This window comes from Haliotis cracherodii, unplaced genomic scaffold, assembly GCF_022045235.1.
Source record: "Haliotis cracherodii isolate W230 unplaced genomic scaffold, xgHalCrac1.p SCAF_3, whole genome shotgun sequence".
NCBI classification, from domain to species: domain Eukaryota; kingdom Metazoa; phylum Mollusca; class Gastropoda; order Lepetellida; family Haliotidae; genus Haliotis; species Haliotis cracherodii.
The window spans coordinates 18,509,262-18,533,885 of NW_027266286.1; the positions used below are offsets into that span (position 1 = coordinate 18,509,262).

At 38.3% G+C, this 24,624-nt stretch overlaps 1 pseudogene; it reads right to left on the reverse strand.

Moving 5' to 3' along the window:
* Window positions 1-24,307, reverse strand: LOC139475266 (receptor-type tyrosine-protein phosphatase S-like; annotated as a pseudogene).
* Window positions 24,308-24,624: the final 317 nt, after the last annotated feature.

Consider the following 24,624-nt stretch of genomic DNA (forward strand, 5'->3'; position numbering starts at 1 on the left):
TTATTTAAATCTGGTTTCAATATTTATCCTTCTATATTCATGACCATCTGCATTTGGGTAGGTTGCAAGCTGGTCATACGTGTTACATCTATCTCGAGTGGACTGTCCAGACACATAGTTGACGTGACCCTCATGGCTCCGACTGCTGTGGACAGTCACCATCTGAGCATCAGGAATCTCGTCATATATGTGATTTAGTTCTGGACGAACCTTGGCGATGACTTGATCTCTGTTCTTCTTAGGCCTTTTCATTTGTGCTTTTCTATAAGAAATGAGAAAGTTAGTCTTATAAGTATATCGAAGAATGGGTACACTGATTAATGAGTTCAGTCACGGTAAAAGACTTCAATACAAGAACATGTAATGGATGACATTTTGTTTCTCATTTTGTTATTGTACTGCGTGCCACTATCTTGTGTGTATTTCAGCCACATGTCTGTATGTGCTATTGCTTGATCATGATACAGGACTGTCACCAGGAAGACTAGTTCAATAGAAAAATGACGGGCACCATCTCATGAATAAAATATGATAGTGCTTCAGAACTGAGGACATCTCTTTACCGGTCACGTCATGTTATAGTCGAAACGGTAGTTTTGAGCAGGAGCTTAAAATTTTATTAAAGTAGCACACCAAATATGCGGTAGGTTCTATTTCATATTCTGTTAGTTTTATGTCTCAAGGGGGTTGTCAAGCCTGTGGTATCAGTTTATTTTTATGGGTCAGTGTTTGTTTGTTATATCCACACAAGATTGATGTGAATATAACATGTTGTATCTGAGTACAGAAAATGTTCTTCTGCATTTTATTGATTCTTAGGTATGTGTACAGGTCACTTTTAACTATTTAACAATTTGAGAAATCTAAGATGGACGTAAAGACGGGCGCTACATTATACGTATTTACTGTAACTTAGAACCACGCTTCAAATTGTTTTGTGCAACATTGGTCGTACTAGCCACTGTGTGCGCTACGATTGAGACAAGAAATTTGAGCCTAGTTCGACAAGGGTGCAAACTGGACTTTTATATTCAGTTAACGCCCTTGCCTCGGGAAGATGGGGACACCCAGGATAGCAACATCTGTAATTGGAGACTGGATGCCTACTCCTTTGTGATCTTCAGGCATTGGGTGCATGAAACATCAAACGTGTGATTGCTTCCCCCTGATCTGAACTCAGCACTTCAAAAGGCTATGAATGGCCAAGAGAAATCAATACCGTATCTGAACCTTCCTTGAAACCACCTGCCGGAGCAAAATTTGCGTCACAACGCAATTTCTGCGGACTAGTTTTAAACTAGCTTGCATTTAAAAATGCAACTAGGTTAGATTTGTTGACCAGATTGCTGATTTACTTATCACATTGCCTTGGAATAGAAGTGTTCGCTCCAGCAATATTTACTTCAAGCGCAGCTGAAGATTCGCTTTAGAAGCGTTCACCTCTTGTGATGTACAGTGTGTATCGGCTAATTCTCGAAATGTGGAAGCACCCCTTTCAGCCAATATGGAAGCTGTCAATACTGGCCTATCGGACACAAGGAGCCTTACGTGAACAGGAACACCCCTCCCAAGTTCAGAGAGCAAAACACTCTTAATGTTCTTTCTTAGAGTTCCGTCTAAAAAGGGTACTCTGGTAAGTTCATATGTCAGTACTTCTTTCAGATCTACACTTATACACTTTGATATTATTAATCTTCCAAACAGTTCACTGACAGAATGAACAGCTTGCAGTTTCTCAAAATTTGGCTTCACCGTCAGAGTGCCAAATATATTTAAATTTAAGTGTGATAATGGTGATCCAAAGCTGTGATTGTGTTCAATAACTGATGAACTTCTCCATGTGCTCCCAACCAATTCCCTCAGCATGCAGAAAATGTGTGTCATATTGTCTGGTACTATAAATCCAGTTGCAATGTTTACCAGCACCAGACAAGCATTCGCATCAGCATTCACATAAGTGAAAGAATGAGTTAAGTTCTGAAAACAGACAGAGGTTTGCACATCTGCCTCATCCCTCCTCAGTCTGTGTAGTCCTGATTCCTCATGTAAACACAATCCTCCAGAAAGTCACACATCTGCTTTGTGGCACTTATGAAGGCTGCGCTCTCGTGGCTGGTAATAAACCAACTCACTAGAGCTCCAGAGTGTTGCACACAACTGCTGCATCCCTGCTAGGTCTTTCCACGACTCTCTGAAAGTCTCACGTATTATTCCATCCTTTTCTGTACTGTCTCCGCCTGACTATATTTTGCTTCTGAGACCTTCTACTTCCGTGGCATGAACAATGCTCTCCAACCATAACTGGAGAGAGACTGCGATTGCCATTGCTTCCATAACTAATTCGTGCGCTCATCTGTTATATTGTGTTCCTTTAAGCAGAGCAAATCCTGTGCCAAATGTGTTGGACGCAATGGGCTGATCCTGTAGGCGTGAATCCATGAACGTCTTTCCTGTTAATGCTAAGTATTTTAGGGCAATCTTTACATTTCTTTTGAAGAAGATTATGGATGGTGTCTTGTAAGAGACCCTTCACTCCAATATTTCTTGAACATATTATGTTTCTTGTTGGGCCGATTTCCTGGTGGAGTGATCCACAAGTTTGACTTTTTTTGCAACTTTTTTCTTCTGTGTGATGCATAATGTGCAATGCCCTGACTGATCAACGTCGTTGATCCGTTTCATTCCTTAATTCTGTTCTACATCTTGGTCCTTGTCTGTAACTACCAATTGCAGTAGCCACTGTAGGCTCTGTGAAATAACTTCCTTTGTTTTTCTGAGGCTAAGATGTTTATTCCCTCACATGTTTGCAAATCTGCTTTCAGTAACCGTGCTGCATGAAAAATAAGTACACGTACTTAAGCTGCATTAAGGACAACATGAAGAGATATGTCACGAAGAAGAGAAAAGTGTTCTGGTGTTGAAGGATTAGGCTGTTAGCAGATTAGTGAGTACTGAAAATGTTTCCGCAACCTCATCTTCAGGCGGTGTGAACGATCATTTTCCGATAAAATACCCTTTTGTCCAAAGAAGGACTTGAACCTACGTAGCAGGGGTGCCATTTCATAAGCCTTTTCTGCCTTTATACCTGGTTGTTTCTCTGAGTAAAGGTCTTCATCCAAACTTTTCTGTGTTTGATCCGAAGCTGTCCTTCTACTTATACTGCTACATACAGAGCTCTGCATACTTTGTGATATCTTGCTTCTGCAGCAACTAAGTCCATATCTTTCATTTTGGTAATGATTACAAGATCATACTTTTTCATCTGCAGCTCTTTGAATTAATCTCAAGTGCGGGAAATGTGGAAACTGGGAAGAGTTTCTTAACTTTCGAAAAGTTTACAATGGGGCATTCTTAACGACACTTGTGTGGTGTGTGACTTATTCCGAATGCTAGTCATCATCATTGTATGCTTCACTGGGATTAACATTTGAGATGGAAGACTTTCCAGAGCCCGTGAAACACATGGCCATACAATATTGGCAGTAGATTGGGCATTTCAGGCTTCTCTTTTATTCAGATACAGCACATGAGACACACACACCCCATGTGACACTATTAAGGTGCGTATATCGTGTAGGCCTTTATTTGTGAATTTTGGTTAAAGACGTGACGGCTATATCATGGCAGTATGAGAATATTCGAGAGATTGCTAACATTGTTGCCTGTGGTATGTCTGTTGGTTGAATATCATCAACTAGAAACAACTATAGCTTATTCAAGATTTGAAGCGCAAAAATACGACACAAAAGAACAAGTTTACTTGAAAACAAAATGTTTTAGTGTGACTGATGTGTTTTGCTTAAAGTGAACAATGTTATGAATCCATGCACCATCAGCCATAATTTGTGACCAGGTAACAATGGTGCGCAAATATGATACTAAGGATATATACAATGAGATTGAGATAATAAATAGCATTGTAGAATGATTACATGTCTTTTTACAATCACATTTACACATAAATGTTTACTTCTTTAAATCAGAATCAGGGTTTGACTGTAGAGCTTAATTCTGCTTTTAAATAAATCACACTTACTTTCGTCGCCGAATGATAAAGATGCCTATCACAACGAGCATGACAACTACCACAGCAACTACAACTCCGACCACAGCAGCAACAGGTACTACTACAGGTACTGGAGATAAAACACATGTCATTTTGAGATACATCAAACCGATGAAAACGATACAATAGTCACTTCAAGTACAGGTATGTTCATCATGGAGTCAACGTTTAAAACAAATTGATGTTTACCTGGTGTTGATATTTCTATTCTGTTGCTCGTGGTACATCCATGATTCGTGCAAGAAAATGCATACACACTGAAACCAAACAAATCGTTGCAAAAATAATTTATGTAAAAATAATGTATGGAAACACAGAACATATCCACGTTGGATTTGAAACTTCTTCAAACCGCTTCATGAAATATATATATTGTGACCATTCAAGTTGGTCTGTTCTAACATTACTTACATAAATGTTTCTCCTGTGGGGAGTTTTCCATTACAAAATAGATTTTTCGTGTTTCCACTGCAATACTCATTTCCGAGGGTGAAAAGTAAACTTGAATTTCCTGTAAATACAAAACTAAATACAGGAATGACAATACAGAGTGTGAGTTGAATTTTGATATAAAAAAACCGGATGCTTTACCAGTGTATTGTGTCAGCTAGTATGTGACACAAGATATTCGAATAAGGAATCCGAGTCATCATTGAGTAGAATTTGTTTTGGCTTACACGATTATGCTACAGAGATGTTAAACCAGTAACCCATTTAAGTAATGGTTTCCAGACACATTAAAACATCAAGTGTGACAAAATGACAAGTTGTTTTAGACCTGATAGGTGTATTTAAATGCTGCAATATTACAATATTGATACTGCAGTGTAGTTCTAAGAAAGCCAACATATAATATATAATGAATCACCCGATTTACAAATGTTGGCTAAACTGTTGTGCCTTCACAAATTTGGATAGAACAAAGTGGACCATCATTTCAGAAAATTATTTGCAACACTAAGCCAACCCAATAAAACTTTACGATTTACACATGTCAGCCCACGTAAGCCAACCTGATGGAACGATTATATTTACAAATGGTGACTAGTTGAGATGTCCACGTGATGAAAAAAAGTGGGCCCTGATTTTAGAAAATGATTTTCATTGCTAAGCGAAGCTAAAAGGATGTGCAGTTTACACTCAGGCCCATTTACAGCCTGTCGATTCAGAAAAATATAGCCTTAATTACATTGTTAAGTATGTTTTCTACAATCTGTAAATATACACAAACGTTTGAATACAGTTTACGGTTATAGTTTCCATTAGTGCTTAGATGGGGAATTAACGACACCATGTTGCGGGACTAACGAGTTTTTGCGAAAACATAAAAGCGGGAATAGCCCCAGTTTGTGCTTAGAGTGACCCTTTCCCAGTATAAATCACCGCAAACACCGTTTGGCATTACAATACAGCGGATATTGATCAGCCTACTTCTAGCCTCAGGTTCTTCCTGCATGCACGTTTGAACGATTTTGAACTAATTATTAGCATCTTGTATTTAATCTTTAAGGCTTCCCATATTATACTTACGAATATTTTCATCAAGCCAGTCACCTTTTGTTGCTCTGAAGGTAATATCAAAATCCTGTGCATTGGCTTCATTCCAGTTGGCCATATTGTCATAATCCACTACAGTAGTAGTTTGGTAACGAATTCCTGTAGATTGAAATGCCCCAAGTACATTGTTGTAATGCAAAACTATCGAACTTAACAAAAATTCAATTCTTTATGTTCAAGAGAGTTTAACAAAATGACACAATTTCGATTGAACTTTAATTCTACGTCGACTCTTTTTGCATAACATGTGATCACGATCAACTAAGCTTTTTGTCACCTTGGGAGTCAGCTGTTAATCGAAAATTCACTTATGCGTTTGCGCATAGTTCCCCAAATATATCAACACAGTCAAACAGGAGGAAGATCCCAATATTTACTGGCTTGCCCACAGTTGTCTTTTCGACACACCATTAACCCTGTGGTGTTTACTTGGCCATTTGTGCGATCATGAAGACAGCGGGGACAAATGACCAATGATGGCGTCTCCGATTTCTCAGTTCTCTCTTTCACGGAATTTGTAACTGCCGTCTGTAATGGTGCTATGCAATTGCAAGCAAACGATTAAATGCATGTAACTACTATATTAAATGTATTTATACATATAGATTTGTCAATAACAAGACATTAAATTGTAGGCCTGTTGTTTTGGATGTGTACATTAAAAAACGACAAATATTGAGACAAAAGGTATTGAATTGAAATTCAATCGTATTACATAGGCACATGCTTTCTCTGATGCATGAACAGTCAGATTTGGTATGCATTAAGTTCGGATAAAAATATTAATACTTACGTCCGCCTTGTATGTAGAAACTGGCATTTACTAACTTAAAAAGGCACCAGCAAAACCTCTGTTGTAGAGACGAACCTTAACATAATTAACCTTCCATACGATAAATAGGACCGGGAGATGATTATTGATATGGTATTGTATAGATAATATGCCTCCTATCGTCATGTGGAATGGTGTATGTATGTGTGTGAGTCTGTAGTCAGAAATGTCATCTATGGAAGAAAATATCAATTTGGTTTAAAATATCTCTTGATGTGCATACATATTGTTTGACATGAAACTATCCTATGTAACTAGAGAAAATACACATTCGTCTTCTTGTTTTTCGCACATGACCCACCAGGAACTCGTACATGAATTCGGTGGTAACCGTGACAGTCTCGTCCCACATGCAGTCAGTTCCTCCGGCTGAGAAGTAAATATTCTGCCGTACAGGTTCCACTTATACTGCCGGCTGCTGGAAAGAAAATAATCAATACATGTTAAACAAGCTTTTAGTTTGTGTTGAGGTTTTCAGTGAAGCAAACCTTACAAGAATGTGCGTCCTGATGATAAAACTAGGCACAACTGTGAATTAATGTTGAGCGTGGAATAGCTGTATATTATCCAGTACTCATTTGTATAACAATCTAAAGCATGTCAAATAGTGCGTTGTGATACATGGATAAGCTTCGTTTTACCCAGTAGAATCAGCCATTGCAAAAGTGGTTTAAGGGCCTTTCTCTTGTTTGAGATACCTGTGCTCAGGAGCAGGTAAAGCAAACCCCAAACTCCCTTTTGAAGTACCCCGACCCACAACATCCCCACATGAAGTCCCCAATGCAAACCTGAAACCGAATCACATTGGGAACTATGGCCTTGTTGGTTCACAGACTGTGAGGTCACGGATGTATTTCCCCGAGACAGCGCATTGTGACAGGATCTGCCGATCGTGAGTTCGAATCCCTGGAGTGGACCCGCTACTATAGTTCATTAGTTCAATAAGGCGTTTTCTGTAAATATGCTGTATGACAAAAGAATACGTCACTATTGCTAATAATACACTTCGGTTTACAATACATCACTACAAATGTATTATTAATATATTTATCTTACGGGTGTAAAGTAATTCAAATTGGCGCTGACAATCTCTCCATTTCGTCCATCCTTCTGTTTAGGACACTTCCACGACACTCGGACCATGTTGAATACATTTGGGAGTTTCGTGATCTGGAAGTTCGTCAAAACAGTTGGCTCTGAAGATATGATTTATTATATGGCAATGTAATGTACTGTTAAAAATGATTATAACTGAATTACATTGTTTCTAGGTAGCTTGAATTCACATGACTATATTTTTGTCATAACGTCTTCAAACCTGCTGAACAAATTCCTAATAACCAGAGAGCACATTCTACAGATCAATTGTTACGCAAGCATCTGAATGTCAAGTTGTCAACGTGAAAACTACACCTATATATACCATTTCAAGTGTTTCTGATATATAGAGTCATTTCTCTTTTGGTGTTTGCATATATAATCCTTGTTGGTTCACAGACTGTGAGGTCACGGATGGCTACTTTCCCCGAGACAGCGCATTGTGACAGGATCTGCCGATCGTGAGTTCGAATCCCTGGAGTGGACCCGCTACTATAGTTCATTAGTTCAATAAGGCGTTTTCTGTAAATATGCTGTATGACAAAAGAATACGTCACTATTGCTAATAATACGCTTCGGTTTACAATACATCACTACAAATGTATTATTAATATATTTATCTTACGGTTGTAAAGTAATTCAAATTGGCGTTGACAATCTTTCCATTTCGTCCATCCTTCTGTTTGGCACACTTCCACGACACTCGGACCATGTTGAATACATTTTCGGAGTTTCGTGATCTGGAAGTTCGTTGAAACAGTTGGCTCTGAAGATATGAGTTATTATATGGCAATGTAATGTACTGTTAAAAATGATTATAATTGAATTACATTGTTTCTGTTGAGCTTCGGTGACAGATCATTGCATTGTATTTGGTCAATGTTTCGTTGTCAGGAATGTAGTACTATTCAATTTAAGCAGTGGTGAGGATTTTATTTAGATGTTCGTAAACATCCGGAATAGTATGGATGGATGTCAAGCGTTATAAAAGTATGTGGAATATTCTGTGATGTTAAAATGCCACTGTACTGCTCTGGCACTGTGTACAAAGCGCTGGAAGCTGGTAAGACATCAGCCGTTGTGTGAACATCACTTTTCATCCCGGATTCCCAGCTGCAGCCTAGGCCTATATCGGAAGCATGACCACGGTTGCGGATAGAGGATTATTATTAACACTGAACATTTTGCTGTCACCACTGCCTTCCCATTTTGTATTTGATACTGTCATTGAATATTGTACTACCACTCTATTGCATACGGCCATAGTAATTGTTGTGTAGTAATTTGTATTGATATGTTAACCTAGTTAGTTGTGTAATACAGTTGTAATACCATTTGTTGTTTGTTGGTTTGACACTAAATTCATATTTCTAGATTAACTTATTGTTTCAATTGGGAATCGACACGTAACAAACTTACGATCTTTAAGTATGCTGACATAGAGTTGTCTTTAAATCATCAGTCTGATATAAAAACTAATAATATTATTGATAATAACTTATAATTTCTGCATCGTTGCAATTGAATTATGCCATAATACTAATTTGAAATAAACCTCATGACAAGATGTATGGCCACTGCTCACTGTATAGAATGTATGTGCTTATATATATTGCATAGTAACATCAGAATCATCGTAATTATAGTACCTGATTCCATCGTCCTCTCGGGGCTGCTGCTGACAATAGCCGAAGCACCAATGACTGTCTCAGCTACAATATCAAACTTGTAAAACCAGTAGCTGGAGAGATTGCCAAAGGTATACGTCTTAGTTGCCCAATCTGAAAATATCGTCCCCAACTCCCTGTAAGAGAAGTATCAAAACGCAATATAATGAATATTTGTATATAAATATAATTAGTCATAATTATACTGACAATGATACGAATTTTTAAGCGCAAAACAGGCTACACTCATCAGTTGTAAAATGTCAAACCAATATTGGTGTTAAGGTAAGAATAGCAAATTTGACCAAACTAATTAGAATGACAATTGTATTCAATACTTGTGACAAAGTACCAACCTGCATATAATCAAGATGACCATAATTTCAAAGATAGCCTTCAAGAATTTCGCTCTTATCGACATATGGCATTGTATGTTTAGTGTGAGCTCAATGTGTGAGTGTCAATCATTAGTTTGTCGAACGCTCCTTCTGCTCGCTAGGTAGCTTGAATTTACATGACTATATTTTTGTCATAACGTCTTCAAACCTGCTGAACAAATTCCTAATAACCAGAGAGCACATTCTACAGATCAATTGTTACGCAAGCATCTGAATGTCAAGTTGTCAACGTGAACACTATACCTATATATACCATTTCAAGTGTTTCTGATATATAGAGTCATTTCTCTTTTGGTGTTTGCATATATAATCCTCAAATATGTTCGGCATCGTAGATAGTATATATCATATGTTTGATAGCCTTCCTTGTTTGCTGTTTACGTATCAAAATACTATATAGGGTGTCCCTCAACCTCTTGACTGGACTCAATCAAGCTCAAACTGTGTGACATAATCATGTCTGTGATAACGGATTCCTGTTTGGATTATATTCCTATTTGTCGGTTATATTCCATGAATGTGTAATATTAATATAGCTTGACAAGGCAGCAATATGACATAACTCATGCAGCGAAAACAAAGATGAGGGATATTGTGATCCAACACATTATGCGCCCACTTTACGTTTTCGACTCAAGACAAGTTTCACTATAAAGCTAGCTGAATCAACACCATCTATCAAATACAATTACAATCACAATGTCTATCAAAATATAGTTGCAAGCAGCAAAGGTAGGTTCCAGGGGCATAAACGTACGAACAAAACGCAAGCACACACAAACATACGCACACATATGCACGAACGTACGAACGCACTAACGTATGCATAAGCATGCCCGCAAGCGCAACACAAACGCACACCTGCACAATAGCACTCACAAAATTTCGCACGCAAAATCGCCCACACGCAGCAAACGTATTCACGTTTGCACCCACAAACTGACGCACGCTTAAACACGACTCCATGTAAACTTTCAGTATATTCTATGAAGAAACAATATATGATTTTTAGTAAAAGTACAATTTATGAGGAAACATTGATCAGAAGTACATTCCAATATGGTCACAACAAAACAAAGACATCCAATAATGACTAGAACTGTTCGATGTATCATGTGTGGAGCCAATTCGCAAGACGTTTGCAAGCATTTCATTCAGCAGATTCAGCGGAGTATGATTTTGAAGACATGTACCCAAAACAAAGTAAAACACACTGTGAAAACATTACACCCAATATGGCTGCCAAATCACATGACCAATGACCAACGTCAAAGAACATAAACTGGCAAGCACATCAGGAAGCAGACACATAAAACGTTTGAAAGTAATGCGACAAGCGGTTGCGGAGCAATAGGGCAAAATATGTTTTCAAAATTACGGTTTGTAAAATTATCTTCCCTTGGTCAATGTTTTTGTTTGTTTTTGTGGTATCGAGAACACAACTGTCTACATATACATGCACAATATGAACATATTCGGGCAACTGGTCATGAAGTCATCTCTGATTCGGTGGAATAATAAACACAGTAGTAATGACATAGAATTGACAGCAAAGAGGTCTAGATTTTTACATCTTTATTAATACTGCGGAAGTCTGTCTGTTGCGCTTTGGTCTCTGAAAGCTACCTTCAGGATTTGGACTCCGTGAGAGTAATAAACATGCAACTATAATCAAATATAAACGCTCAGCGGTGCTACTTTTAACATGCAACCAAAAACAAAAAACTGGGTGCACGTGGTACAAAAACATCATACAAACTTTCAATATTATCTGTAAAGAACCTTGCAAGATATGAATGATGTTTTTCAATTTATGAGAAACATATTATCAAAATTAAATCAAATATGGCCACAACTAAAAAGGATATCCAAAACGTCTATACATACTTGATGTGTAATGTGTGGAGACAGTTCGCAAAACGTTTTGAAGTATTTCATTCAGTAAATTAAGAGGAGAATGATTTTGAAGACATGTCCGCAAAAGACACTGTTAAAACTTGAATCCAATATGGTTGCCAAACCATATGACTAATGAACATAAAGTACCAAGCACTTCAGGTAGCAGACAAATGGCAAATATGAAAGTAGTCGGACCCGCGGTTGTCCGCAAAAGGCAAAGTATATCTTCAAAATTATTTGATTTCTTGTCTGCTGGGCCTACGGGCATAGTATGTTTGTGGTATGTAGTACCAGCAGTCTACATGCACAAAGATAACGTGAACAAAACTGAATTAATGGTTATTTTGCTATCGCTGTTACAAAAATCGGTGAAATAATTAAAAACATGTATAATGTTGCAGCAATGATGAGGTGTCCAAGTGATCCTAAACTACATTTTAGGATTCTGGTTTATATTCATGGCAGTTCATTCAAGATACACTGATATTTATTGGAGGATACAGGTTGGGATACAGAAAGGTCAATTCTCAGTGTATCTGATTTTGGTCGAAAGAAGAGTCAATAAAATAATTCCATTGCCCCCATTGCTTTTTCAATTATGGAGGATCAAGCAAAAACCTTCGTCGTTGTTTGTTTGAAGTTCCATTACTAAAAGGGTTTACAACTACAAGTTTGGACTTTTCGTATGCAACGGGCATTCACGGTGAATGTACAAAATAAAAATGTGGACTAAATCGGAACTCTGACAGTTGATTAAATATATTTGAGTAGAAAGCGAGAGAGACACAGGGGAGGCACAGAGAGAGAGGGAGACAGAGAGACAGAAAGGAGAGAGAGACATAGATAAGGAGAAACAGTGGGAGAGAGAAGGAGAGAAAGAGAGCCAGAGAGAGAGAGAGAGACAGAGAGCCAGAGAGAGAGAGAGGAGGGAAAGACACAGAGACAAAGAGACAGAGACAGATACGAGAAGATACGAATTTTTATAGCACACCTTATGAGAAGGATTACAGCGGGAAAAACTCCAATGTGTCCTTAATATAACTAATTAAAATATCTGAAAACGGTAAGAGATAAACAGTAGCAGCACATTTTGAAAGTACTGCAGCTGATAGAGGCAGAGAGAAAAAAAGAATGACTGCGAAAGATGCGTACCAAACAAAAAGGATAAATCGGCTATGAAAATATTAAATCCAGTATAGCCACAAATTCACGAAACTTTCTACATGTGATCAAGAACAGAAATTGGTTAATAGCCAATATAGGAAGTAGTTTCTGCAACCACTTTCATAACCATGGACTTTGATAACTTTGATAACTTTCCATGGAACATCATCATAACGAAGTCAAGTAAAAATGTTTATGACAACTTATAGCCAGAAGTAGCATTCAAAATGGCGACCAGCAAGAGACATATCAAGGTTTGGCTAACATAATGTTGTGGGGTGGTGCATGGAGACAAAGTGTGCAAAGTTTGGAAGCCTTTGCTCTAATAGTTTCAGAGCGGACGATTTGTAAAGACAAGTAGTGATATAAGTGTTAAAACAGAGAGGCAAAAACCTTTAAACCAATATGGCTGCCAAACAGTGCGTTTTCGTGACATTGGACGTCCTGCAAAGTTGATGGGTATCTGATTCCTTGGTCGCATGCCAAATGTGGAACTCATTGGACGATTATTTTCCAAGACAATTGCTGCAGTCTTAAGAAGAATTTTGAGTTATCCACCCTCAGTCATTGAGCCTTTGGGATTTTTTTAAGCACTACTTCACATTGCTGCAGATGTTGCTGTTGTGTTTGGAGCGATTCTGGCCTTTGGATGTTGAGTTATGATTGGAACATAACGGAAGAACATATAATACTCCAAACGATTATAGTAGGGATCTTGCCTTTCAGGATTGGAGCATTAGTAACGTAAATCCCAAATAGATGACACACATACCTGGAATGTGTATGCTTTGAAATGATTTGCAGCCAGATTTGTTTACACATATGGAAACCTCTATTTATACTTACTATAATGGAACGACAGGTAATAGTCTATTTAGTATGTAGGCATCATTGATGTTTGTAGGTTATTTATGTTTATCGGATTGGCTTATCGCGCCTATAACACTAAAATACATTAAATGACTTCATGTGTTATTTAAAACTGATTTAAGGTCAATTCTTAAAGTGATTAAGTCCAAAACCGAAAACAACTGACCCGAAAAGTGAATGATCTGCAAGGTGTCGTAACCCTCGCCCTCTTCCTGTTTTTCATACACAGTTAGGTTGTATTCAGTCACACCAGGTCGGGGCTGTGGAGGATCCCATGTCAGAGTTATCTCGCTTGATGACCTGCTTCGAGCCTTGAAGTTTGTAGGTTCACCAGCAGCTGAAATATATCTGTGTTGTATGAGCTGTTAAGAGTTTACCTACTTGTGAGAGCGCAATGAAAGCCCGGCCCAATAATTCATATTCAATAGCGTGTACAGAAGCATTTAGAGTCGGAATCTATACATTTTTGATTTGTATTACAGTTGGCCTAAAATGTTCTTTGCTTTTTCATAATCATATCAATTATCTTTAATCATAAGCATGGTTGTGGTCATGCTAGCGCTGATATCAAACAGCAATTATTGTTATTTTTCATTGGTTGATGATTGTGTGATAAAGGTGCCTGATTAACACAGAAAGCTCCACGACAACTGAATGTGTTGGAATCGTGCGCGGAAATCCCCGTTTGTTGAGGAGGGGTAAATTTATTTGCAAGAGAGGCCTGACCCTAGAAAGAAGGACCAGAAACTATAGATATTTGGGATTGATATTCATCTATGCTGTTGATATGTGCAGGAGCATTTCAGATTTAGCTTCCTGGGAAAAGGGCTCAGTTGGAGGTTTCAAACGATATTAAGCAAACATATTTCAAAATATATAAGATTAAACAGATTTAACCTATTCTGATGTATGGCTACAATTAAGCCAAAAATTGTGTCTACTTTGTACAATTAAGTGGTTTCAGTAATATGATAAAGAATTGTTATGTTCATATATTATTTATATATTTAAATGATAACATGTTAATATGGTGAATAGGTTGCTTTCCACTGTCCGTAAATCAAGTATTAATATTCAATATAATGCAATTAATGTTGACAATATATGCTCCATAACAGTGGGAAATGATTTTATGGTTTGGGATGTATAAGTTACGTTATACATTTGGTGACAACCGATTTTCATGTGAGCGTTGTAACAGATTTAATTGCAAATGTTTCTTTTAGACTTAGAAATCTGAATTAAACAATAGCTCAACGTATATTTTGGATAGGGAATATAAAAAAATGTTTAACCGTTCTTAATGAAAAGTATTTCGCAATGTACTTACTAGATTGAGGTCCGCTTTTCTTAGATGATAGAACATAACATACATTGCCTGTTTAAAGCAATAAAAGATGGTCACATTGCCGATATCTTTATTCCATACTTGGTGTAACTCATTGACAAACGTGTTGATTTACATTCGGGCTGGACGTCTTACAATCATAACAAATATTCTGTCACTTTGGAATAGATTGTAATTTTGTTCATCAGCTTTAGCGTTGTGTGATGACATGGAACCTGAACTTGTAAAATTAATAGTCCTGCTTTACGTGCAGTTGTAGTATATACAGCGATGCATGTTACACAACAACAGACACATTGGGAGTTCCCAGCAAGATCCCATTACCCTAACCCGACCTCACACAAGCCCCTACCCCGCCACACACACACACACACACACACACACACACACACCCACCCAGAGAGAGAGAGAGAGAGTGACAGACAGTGACAGAGAGACACAGAGAGAGACAGAGACAGACAAACACACAAATACACACAATTCATAACTAAAAAATTAGATTTCGCCTCACCTTCTTCAGGTGTGTGCAAATTCACATGGTCCGTTGTGCCTAGCCCCTCTTCATTGACAGCAACTACTTCTATTCTGTAGGAGGTATCTGGGTACAGGCCTGTTATGTTGTGCTGTATGACGTGGCCGATATTTTCAATGTCAGCATGAGATATCATCACTGTCATGTTTGTTGTACATTCCATCTGTATCTGTGGCATGATCTGTACAAATGTTAAACATATATATCATCAGTATATTGTGACGACTTCTCATAATATGGAAACATAACTTGTCACTGTAAACGAGAATCAAACTGTAAACGCTGTACCATGTACATGTTATATATTTAATGTTTTCTTACTCAGCAGGGGGCACGGGTGGCCCAGTCGTCTAAGGTGCCGCGATTCGCTGTGCAGAGTTGCGTCCCTTGGAAACGCAAGAAACCTATGATTGTGGGTTCGAATCCTGGTTCGCCCCCATTATGTTTCAGGTTTGTCAGCACCATACCCGTGCTCGTGAGTTTCACCGAAGTGGTAAACGTCTGAGACCTGCATCACTTCGGGCTTACCTCCCACATTAAGCTGACACACCGTGATATAACTGGAATACTGTTAAAAGCGGCGTTAAACCCAACTCACCCACTCACTCTTACTCAGCATGTGAACCAGCTTCACACTACCTATGAAACACAGATTGAAACAACCGCTATAAACCAATAATGGGTATATTTCCACTTGGGTTTTGGTGGTTTGATCCCCGGGCCCGTCATACCCAAACGGCATAAAATATGGTACTTGTCGTTATCCTGCCTTGTGCTAGGCATAAAACAAGAACTGGTCGGAAACACGTTAAAGGATATTACTTGATTTTTACCCAGACTGGTAGGTTTGGAGTCAGCATAATGTGTCCTATTGTGGTATCGATACGGTATTGGGGTAACTGAGGCATGGTATCTATAACTTGGTGGGACGGCACTATAAAACTGGCATATGTCCACACTAGCACAAACAGCCACACACACGTCACTATATGCGTGATATACTCTTGAACACGACGTTAAACACCCATGTCTCCTTCATCAAAACCATTGCGAGTAACATGCCTCTCTTCAAGTACTAGTAATCAATTATTCGGTCATTTAACCTAGTCTTAGAAATTACATTGTTACATGAAGACGAATGGGAGCACAATGTACTTTGTCAAGGACTCTTACATACGAGTGAATCTTGTACATATCTGGTGCACATTTTACCATATTTCTGCTACATCCAGTGCAGGTAATGGTGACCCGCTTCACACACCGAAGGTCCGTCCTCACGTCGACAATGTACTCATAGATGTACCCGTTAGGGTTGAGTGGTCTACGCCATTCCACAGCAATAGAGCGGGAAGTCTTGTCAAACGATTTCAGATTGGTAACTCTTCCGGCAGCTGAAGACATAATCTGCCTGTACTTGCTATCAAATTAATATAAAGCCAGACTATTAAAGATGAAACTGAGTCATGTTTTCATTTCACAAATACATAAATGTGTCCAGTGTGTAAACGCTGTTGAGACAACATAAAGGCTTTCTTAAAGTAAAAAAGCCTTGCAATCGGATATAGACTATAGTACTTGTAAATTGTCAAATGTTTGTCATTAAAAGCCCTTAGGGGTACTCCTTAACAACATCTACATGAAATCACTATGCCATTTAGGGGATAAACATACTGTATTTTCAATGTAGATCTAGGTTACTTGTAGATTTAACACCGCTAAATTGAATTTGGAACCGAACGCGCAGATAAGTTCACGTGTTTCGTAAAAATGGTATCCAACGAGAATGAGTGTGGTATTTTATTTATTAGGTAAAGTCTGCTTGCATGTCAGTGACAGCTTCGAACGAAAGTTGGTTGGTTGGTTGGTTGTTTAACGCCGCACTCAGCAATATTCCAGCTATATGACGGCGATCTGTAAATAATCGAGTCTGGACCAGACAATCCAGTGATTGACATCATGAGCATCGATCCACGCATTTGGGATCGATGACATGTATCAACCAAGTCAGCGAGCCTGACCACCCGATCCCGTTTGTCGCCTTTTACGACAAGCATAGTCGCCTTTTACGGCAAGTATGGGTTGCTGAAGAACTATTCTACCCCGGAATCTTCACGGGTCCTTCGAACGAAAGGCAAGGTCACCACCCGAATAAGAAAGAACAGCTGTGATCTTCGCACAGCGTTTTACACTAGAGATAGGGAATGTTATTGTTCACATTTGGGATATCTGGGGCCACATAATCAGAAATAAGGCACACTTCTACGGAGTTTTCGAATGATTTGTATCGTAAATGTTCACTTTGAGTGATCTGGTTGTACAGTCGTTAACAAAACTACTCCCGAAACAGTGCCACAAAATACGCTGATAGCACAACCGGATCATCCGGATCATCTGCCCAGATAGTTTAAAGTGACTTCATTTCACCACGCTGCTTATCCTTTCACGTTACATCAAATTGAAAGTTGCGAAAGTGGGGACCCTCGATCTATAGATCGGTAGTCGTACATTGTAAATGGATATAGCTCGATTATATAATGTCAATAGAAGCTCTATGCATATTATATATAGAATGCATCCGTTTTCTGCGTGGAGCGAATTTGCATATGTGTGTTCTACTAAGTAAAAGTTTAATAGCCAATAAACTTGTCATTATATTTATATGCAAATAAGATTATCGTAACTGGAATAACTTCAGCTTTATTTTGATATATTACACATGGAAATTGGACAATTTTAAAGACATTTATTGATCTTTTTGTTGCAGTACAAAAATGACGCTGACGTGGAATGCAAAATCGCGATTTTGAGGGTACCTCCGCAAATATGATGAAAACAGGAAGTGCATCCCTATATTTTCGATGTTAACATATGATTTCATGTTCAGGACACTCTAAGGCTTCAGGAAAAGTAAGTTTTGTTGGGAGGTTGGGGGTGCACGTAGGACCTAAGTAGCCCATGGCCTATCTGAACTGACGCATGAATTGTTAAACTGTTTGATAACAAATAGAGCAATCACTGTTGTTGTCATGGGTAGATGAATATAACACTGTTAGTACACATATAACGCACAATAGGTTCACGGTATCAATACTCACTAGATGAAGGTGTTATAGTACCGGTGGTCGTACTGGCAGCATTGCTCACCTGAAAGGGCAGAACATATATTACATCGTCCAATGGCTCGTGGTATGAGCATGTGCATTTTGTTGTATTGCATCTTCATTATAGTTCGGTGTGTCCTCTTGCTACTATGTTCATGATTTATCCATGCTATTCTGCAGGATATGAAAATACAACATTTAGGTACCACAGTCTCATCATCATCGTGGACAAGATTCAAAGTAATAATTACTGACAGTGAATAGGTAAATCTTCAATCATTCTGGAAATATATAAGATCTGAAGACAATGCTCCTAAATCTTATCTGAAAGTTGTTAGATCATATATTGCCTATTTCTAATTTAGGACATAAAACATATGAAAACATTTCTCGAGTTTTCTACAATTACGCTTGGCCATTGGTTGTCACTGTCACTGTGAGGAATTGCGACATCTTGAAGACAAACTTTCACAATCAAAGGTCATATTCGGAACCTCAATTGTAGAAGGCAACAGGAGTACACTAGGTAAAACAGGTTGCATTTATTCAGGAGTGTATGTGATTGGATCACAAAGCCTGTCATTTAAACAATAAGCACAACCTCAATAAGGGATGACAGGGGCTATTTGATGAAAATAAATATGTTTAGATAATGTGGTAAAACCCTGTTAGTATGGCAAAATATCAATCATGGGCTTTCGGATCTCTGAACAGAGAGGCTGACAGATTAAACTAAAGGATCAAAAATGGAAAACAAAGTGTTCATGTTTGCTTCAATACAAGCGTATTTGATCATTTGAGATACTTAATGAATTCTGATTAAGCACAACAACTGCGCTTCTATGTACTATCGGAAAACGGAAAACTTCATTTGAAGTGGTGTAACTGTTGTGTCATTGAAAATAACATCATATTAATTGGTCATTTGTCTGATCAATGTTTTATCATAACAAAGCTATTGACAAATCCCATACATGGTTACAAGAGCGACCTGGTAACAGGAGTGACACGCGACAAAGCGACACGCCCCAAAACAGGGGTAGTGTAAGAGCCACGTGGGTGCTTTTCGAAATGTCAACACAAGCGTCACTAAAACGTCTCCTAGCCGCAGGTAGAGTCTTGGACGACCATCAGTGCTGTCCAGATGAAACCTGGACTCATCTGTCAACAGTATACTGTCCGAATTTTGTCTTCTGAACCTCAGATGTTGTCTGCACCAAGCTAGTGGTGCCTGTTGTGGAAGCAACGCTGGACGTCGGGGTCGGATGTCGTGCCCCCTCGACCGGTGTTGCACTGCTGTAGATGATATGATACTCTGTCGTTTCGCGACATTCCCGTTTGCAGCATACCCACGGCTCGTAGACGTTGATTTGAAGCGGGTTGAAATAGAGAATTACTTTGCAATTTGAAAAAAATATTTTTTCGAGGAATGGTTTTGCAATGGATATGGAATGGATGTTATTATTAAATAATGCCTATCGACGACTGTGAAAGAAGTAGTTTTTCTATAAATATTAGCTTTCGTGGTTACAGCGGCCCTCAAATCGTATGTTTCAATCAGTAGTGGTTAGTGTGATTTTTATCCTCAGAATGACCAATGAAATCCGAGAGTTTTCCAAGTTAATTGTAGAATTAGGAGATAAACCTGCTGTGATTCGAGATATAGGTGGTCTCATCACTGGAAATACATCTACTATATTTTGTGCTTTTAGAGCGATGTTTCAAATTAAAATAAGAGGAAGAAGTCATGGATATTCCCGCAATGGTAAATACTTGTCGTAACTTTAATTATGAAAGTTGTTGCCGTGGAAGCTCGAAACATTTTTTTTCTAAAAAATCTAGACCAATCTTTTGCCAAGTGGGTGAATAAAAACTGTGCGGTTGTCCGCTCCAGTACAGATACTGGCCCGATAATACATTAAGACCACAAGACGCTGAATGACTAGCATCATGTTCTTCACATCGTGTCCTGTTGGTACGCTGGTCACAGCCAGTAATTGTAAGATTGGTTGGTTGGTTTGTTGTTTAACGCCGCACTCAGCAATATTCCAGCTATATGACGGCGGTCTGTAAATAATCGAGTCTGGACCAGACAACCCAGGGATTAATATCATGAGCATCGATCCACGCAATTGGGATTGATGACATGCATCAACAAAGTCATCGAGCCTGACCACCCGATCCCGTTAGTCGCCTTTTACAGCAAGCATAGTCACCTTTTACGGCAAGCATGCTGAAGAGTACATTGTGAGAAAAGCTGGAAAGTGAACAGGCTTTATCTGGTCCATGGAGTCCGGCACCAATGTCATTAATCCACATTCAGAATGAATATATCTCCACTCCGAAGTTAGAGATTGCTGAACTTTATCTACTTCGCGGTTACTCGTTACCAGTCGAGAAAAATCTGACAAAACACTATCCACAAGATTTTATGACAAGGGAGATTGTCCAATAGCAAGCTTTCCGTTTATGGACAGGAATTTGCCTGCAGCTCCAGCCTTGCGGTTTACATTTCACAACTTTTAAGGTATAATCGAGCATGTTCTTTCAACCAATATTTCAAATAGCGTCCACAGACACTTGCTCAGGAGGTGGTTGATCAAGCTTACAACATTCCAGGCCTAAATAAAGCTTTCAAACAGTTTTAGGGTAGACATGTGGAGGATATCTCGAACTGGGTCAACAGCACTCTGCTTGTATCAACACCAACTCAAAGTTACCTTCATAGATCTGGCATCTACATAGATAAATTGCCGGGTATAGGAACGTATGCGCATGAAAATTGGATTTGACTAATTTTTTACAAAGGTTATCAAAACGTTAATAGTCTGAAAACAGTCACCGAAACACTGCATACTTAAAGCCCAAAACTCATATACAAGAGTTAGAAATTCCGATATTTGCTCTGTCGCCATTTAAGAAACCTTTCACAACTTTAAGAGGTCATATATTTTGTCAGATGACCCTTTCCGTGTAGTCAGCTTTATATAACATTTGTTACATTTGACCTCTTTCTAAATGGCATTGTATGTTCATAGCTTTCGGGTGAACATTTTGTCTATTTCGCACTGAGAAAATATCACTTTCCAGTAATATGATTGCGCAATAAAAAAGATTATGAGAGAGAGAGAGAGATTCTTTATTTCCTCCAGAAGTTAATCCGAAGATTATACATAATTAATCAAACGTATTCACACAAACTCATATTTATCTGTACATATATGCAATACAAGACAGTAGCACCAGTGTTATGCCATTCACACAGTACAAAAGGTTAGATCAGAGGACATAATCAAGGTAAGGCTTTAGTGTAAGTACATAGGCAGAAAATATCAGTATAACAGATTCCCATGTAACTATATCAATACATTGTGAGAAGTGAGTATCAGCACTAAAGAAAAATGACAACATATCTTCTTCGTCATGTAATTCCAACTGGACATAGGTTTCAACATCAAGCAGATCAATAAAAGTTGAAAACAGTTCATTTCTTTCCTGCAGTAGAGCTCCACAATGTAATATAATGTGATTATCATAATCAAAGGCATGCTTGTTACACAATAAACAGTCCCTGAAAGTTTTGTTTCGTGATGAAACTCTAACACAAAATGTTAAACTTGACCTCTGTTCTGGGTACATAGATGCTAGTTGCCATACTATATGGTGAGTAAGTTTTGTGTGTATAAGCATGAAAGACCTATATTGACAGAAACTTTTCTGCGCCACATATTTTCTTCATATTCATGAATGGTTTTATTAACCAGTTTCTTCCAGTTTCATATTTGAGGCATATGAATGTACTGTATCAAGTGCTTTTTGAAGCCCTCGTGGCGAGGTGCTCACAAGAGTTGTGTCGTCTGCAAGCAAAACAGTTGGAATATCTAGACCAAATACACAAATACCACTATTTGCTTGTCTAAGGGCTGTTATAAGGTCATTAATGAAGACTAAGAAGAACCAAGCTGAGAGAACTCTTCCTTGTCCGACACCTTGCCTTACATGGTATATATCTGACTGTTCACCCTGATAAGTAACAAAAGCATGGCTATTTGTATAGCTATGGTGTAATAACTTCCATGTATTTCCTCTGATACCCATTTGGTGTAATTTATAAAAAAGGCCGCCCTGCCATATTTTGTCGAAAGCCTTTTCATTGTCTAAGAAAGCAGCATATACTGTAGAATCTCGCTGTTTGTAAAATTGAATACTTTCAATAACGGTAAAAACGGACATTATTGCCCCATGTGCTTTCCTAAAGCCGAACTGGAGCATGTAAGGGAAATCAGGATTTGACTTTATCATTTTTAGTTCAATGCGCTTAACCATAAGTTTTTCAAACAGCTTTCCAATGCATGAAGTTAAGGTTATTCCTCTATAGTTTCGGGGATCCGATACATTCTTACCCTTGTATATAGGAATGACCGTTCCTAGTCTATAATTAAAAGGAATGTATTGTAGTCTTAACATAGCATTAAACAGGGCACACAGATATCTTATCAAGGATTCACCCCCGTGAATTATATGCTCGTTTGTAACTTTATCAGGCCCAGGGGACTTGTTTCTACTCAGTGTTTTAACAGTTTCATTTACTTCTACAGTGGAAAATCGTCTTTCTAGTTCCTCATCATGTGCCCCTATCTCTTCGTGAATACGTTCTAGGGAAGAATATATTTCTTTTCGAAAATTTTCATCAAAAGTGTCTGGGCAATATGGCTGAGCTAGATCAGAGTAATATTTTCCCCACAATCTACAAATGTCCGAGGGTGTTGTGGCACTCTCTCCCTCATAGTTGAGTTTTGTTATATCTGTAGTTTGTGATCTTTGCTTTCTTACAGTTTTGTAAAAGATGCATATCAAGTTCAGATGATTTTTCTATTTCTGTAAGGACTTCCTTCCTTTTACGTTTTTTTTGGATTTGCGACAAAGGCGTCTAAAACACCGTTTTTCATTTTTGTAAGATATACGTTCGTTTGAATCTTTATCTCTTGATCAACCATTTTGAATCAAAGCTCTTCGAGCCACCCTCATACGATAGTGTGCGTTATCAAGACCATCTTGTCTCCAAAATGGTTTAAGAAAGGGCTTAAACACACTTTGTGAGATACATTTGTTACCTCCATGTATAAGAATTTCATTTATGATGTCACATGTTCATAGCTTTCGGGTGAACTTTTTGTCAATTTCGCACTGAGAAAATATCACTTTCCAGTAATATGATTGGCGCAATAAAAAAGATAATGTATTTTGATTTGATGAGAAATTACGCCAGCACAACCTTCCACTCATTCACAAGTCCGTAAGGAGCCACGCGATCTCCATACCCATGAACATGACCAGTTTGTGACAACAAAATACACACGATTTTAGATCGCATACCTATTTATTCTTGAACATGGATATGAATTACAAACATTGCTCTTGTTTTCATCTTTGAACATGTTTATGATTATAAAGTTTGAATCATAGATCTAGACATTGGCAGAATTCAAGATGGCTTCGCTCGTCTCCGTCAGAAACACACCTCCAATTCAACTATGATTTATCTGACCGTGCAAAGAATTTCCCTTTTCACACTTGTGTAGCGGCCATAACATCCGGTGTCCGGTGACGAGGTTCGAACCACGGACCTTCTGATCCGATGTCGAATGCCTTGTCCACATGACCAGTGAGGTTAGCCGCGTCAGCAAGTTGACAAGGTAAGGATCTCATCTGCGGGATACTCCACGCCCTGCTACACTTGGCATATGCATTAGCATCTAAGTTAAGCCATATCATGTTGGACAACAAGCATGTGATCCGCCGAATCCATCAAAAATCCAAAACTCGAAAATTAATTTGAATATACCACTAACCTGATTGTTGATAAATCTTCATACTTCATTTGTGTTGACACAGAATTTAGAATTCGGATTCTCTATATATATAATACAACTAGTGACCTGTCCAAATCCTCGTTCAAGCATTTGATTTTAAGAATATCTGCAGAATAGCCTTTTTGCAAACATTCCTTGTGAATGACCTTGACTGTGACCTTGACTGTATACGTAGGTCAACCACAATCTTTTCTTGGGCCCCACCTGAAGAAAGACATG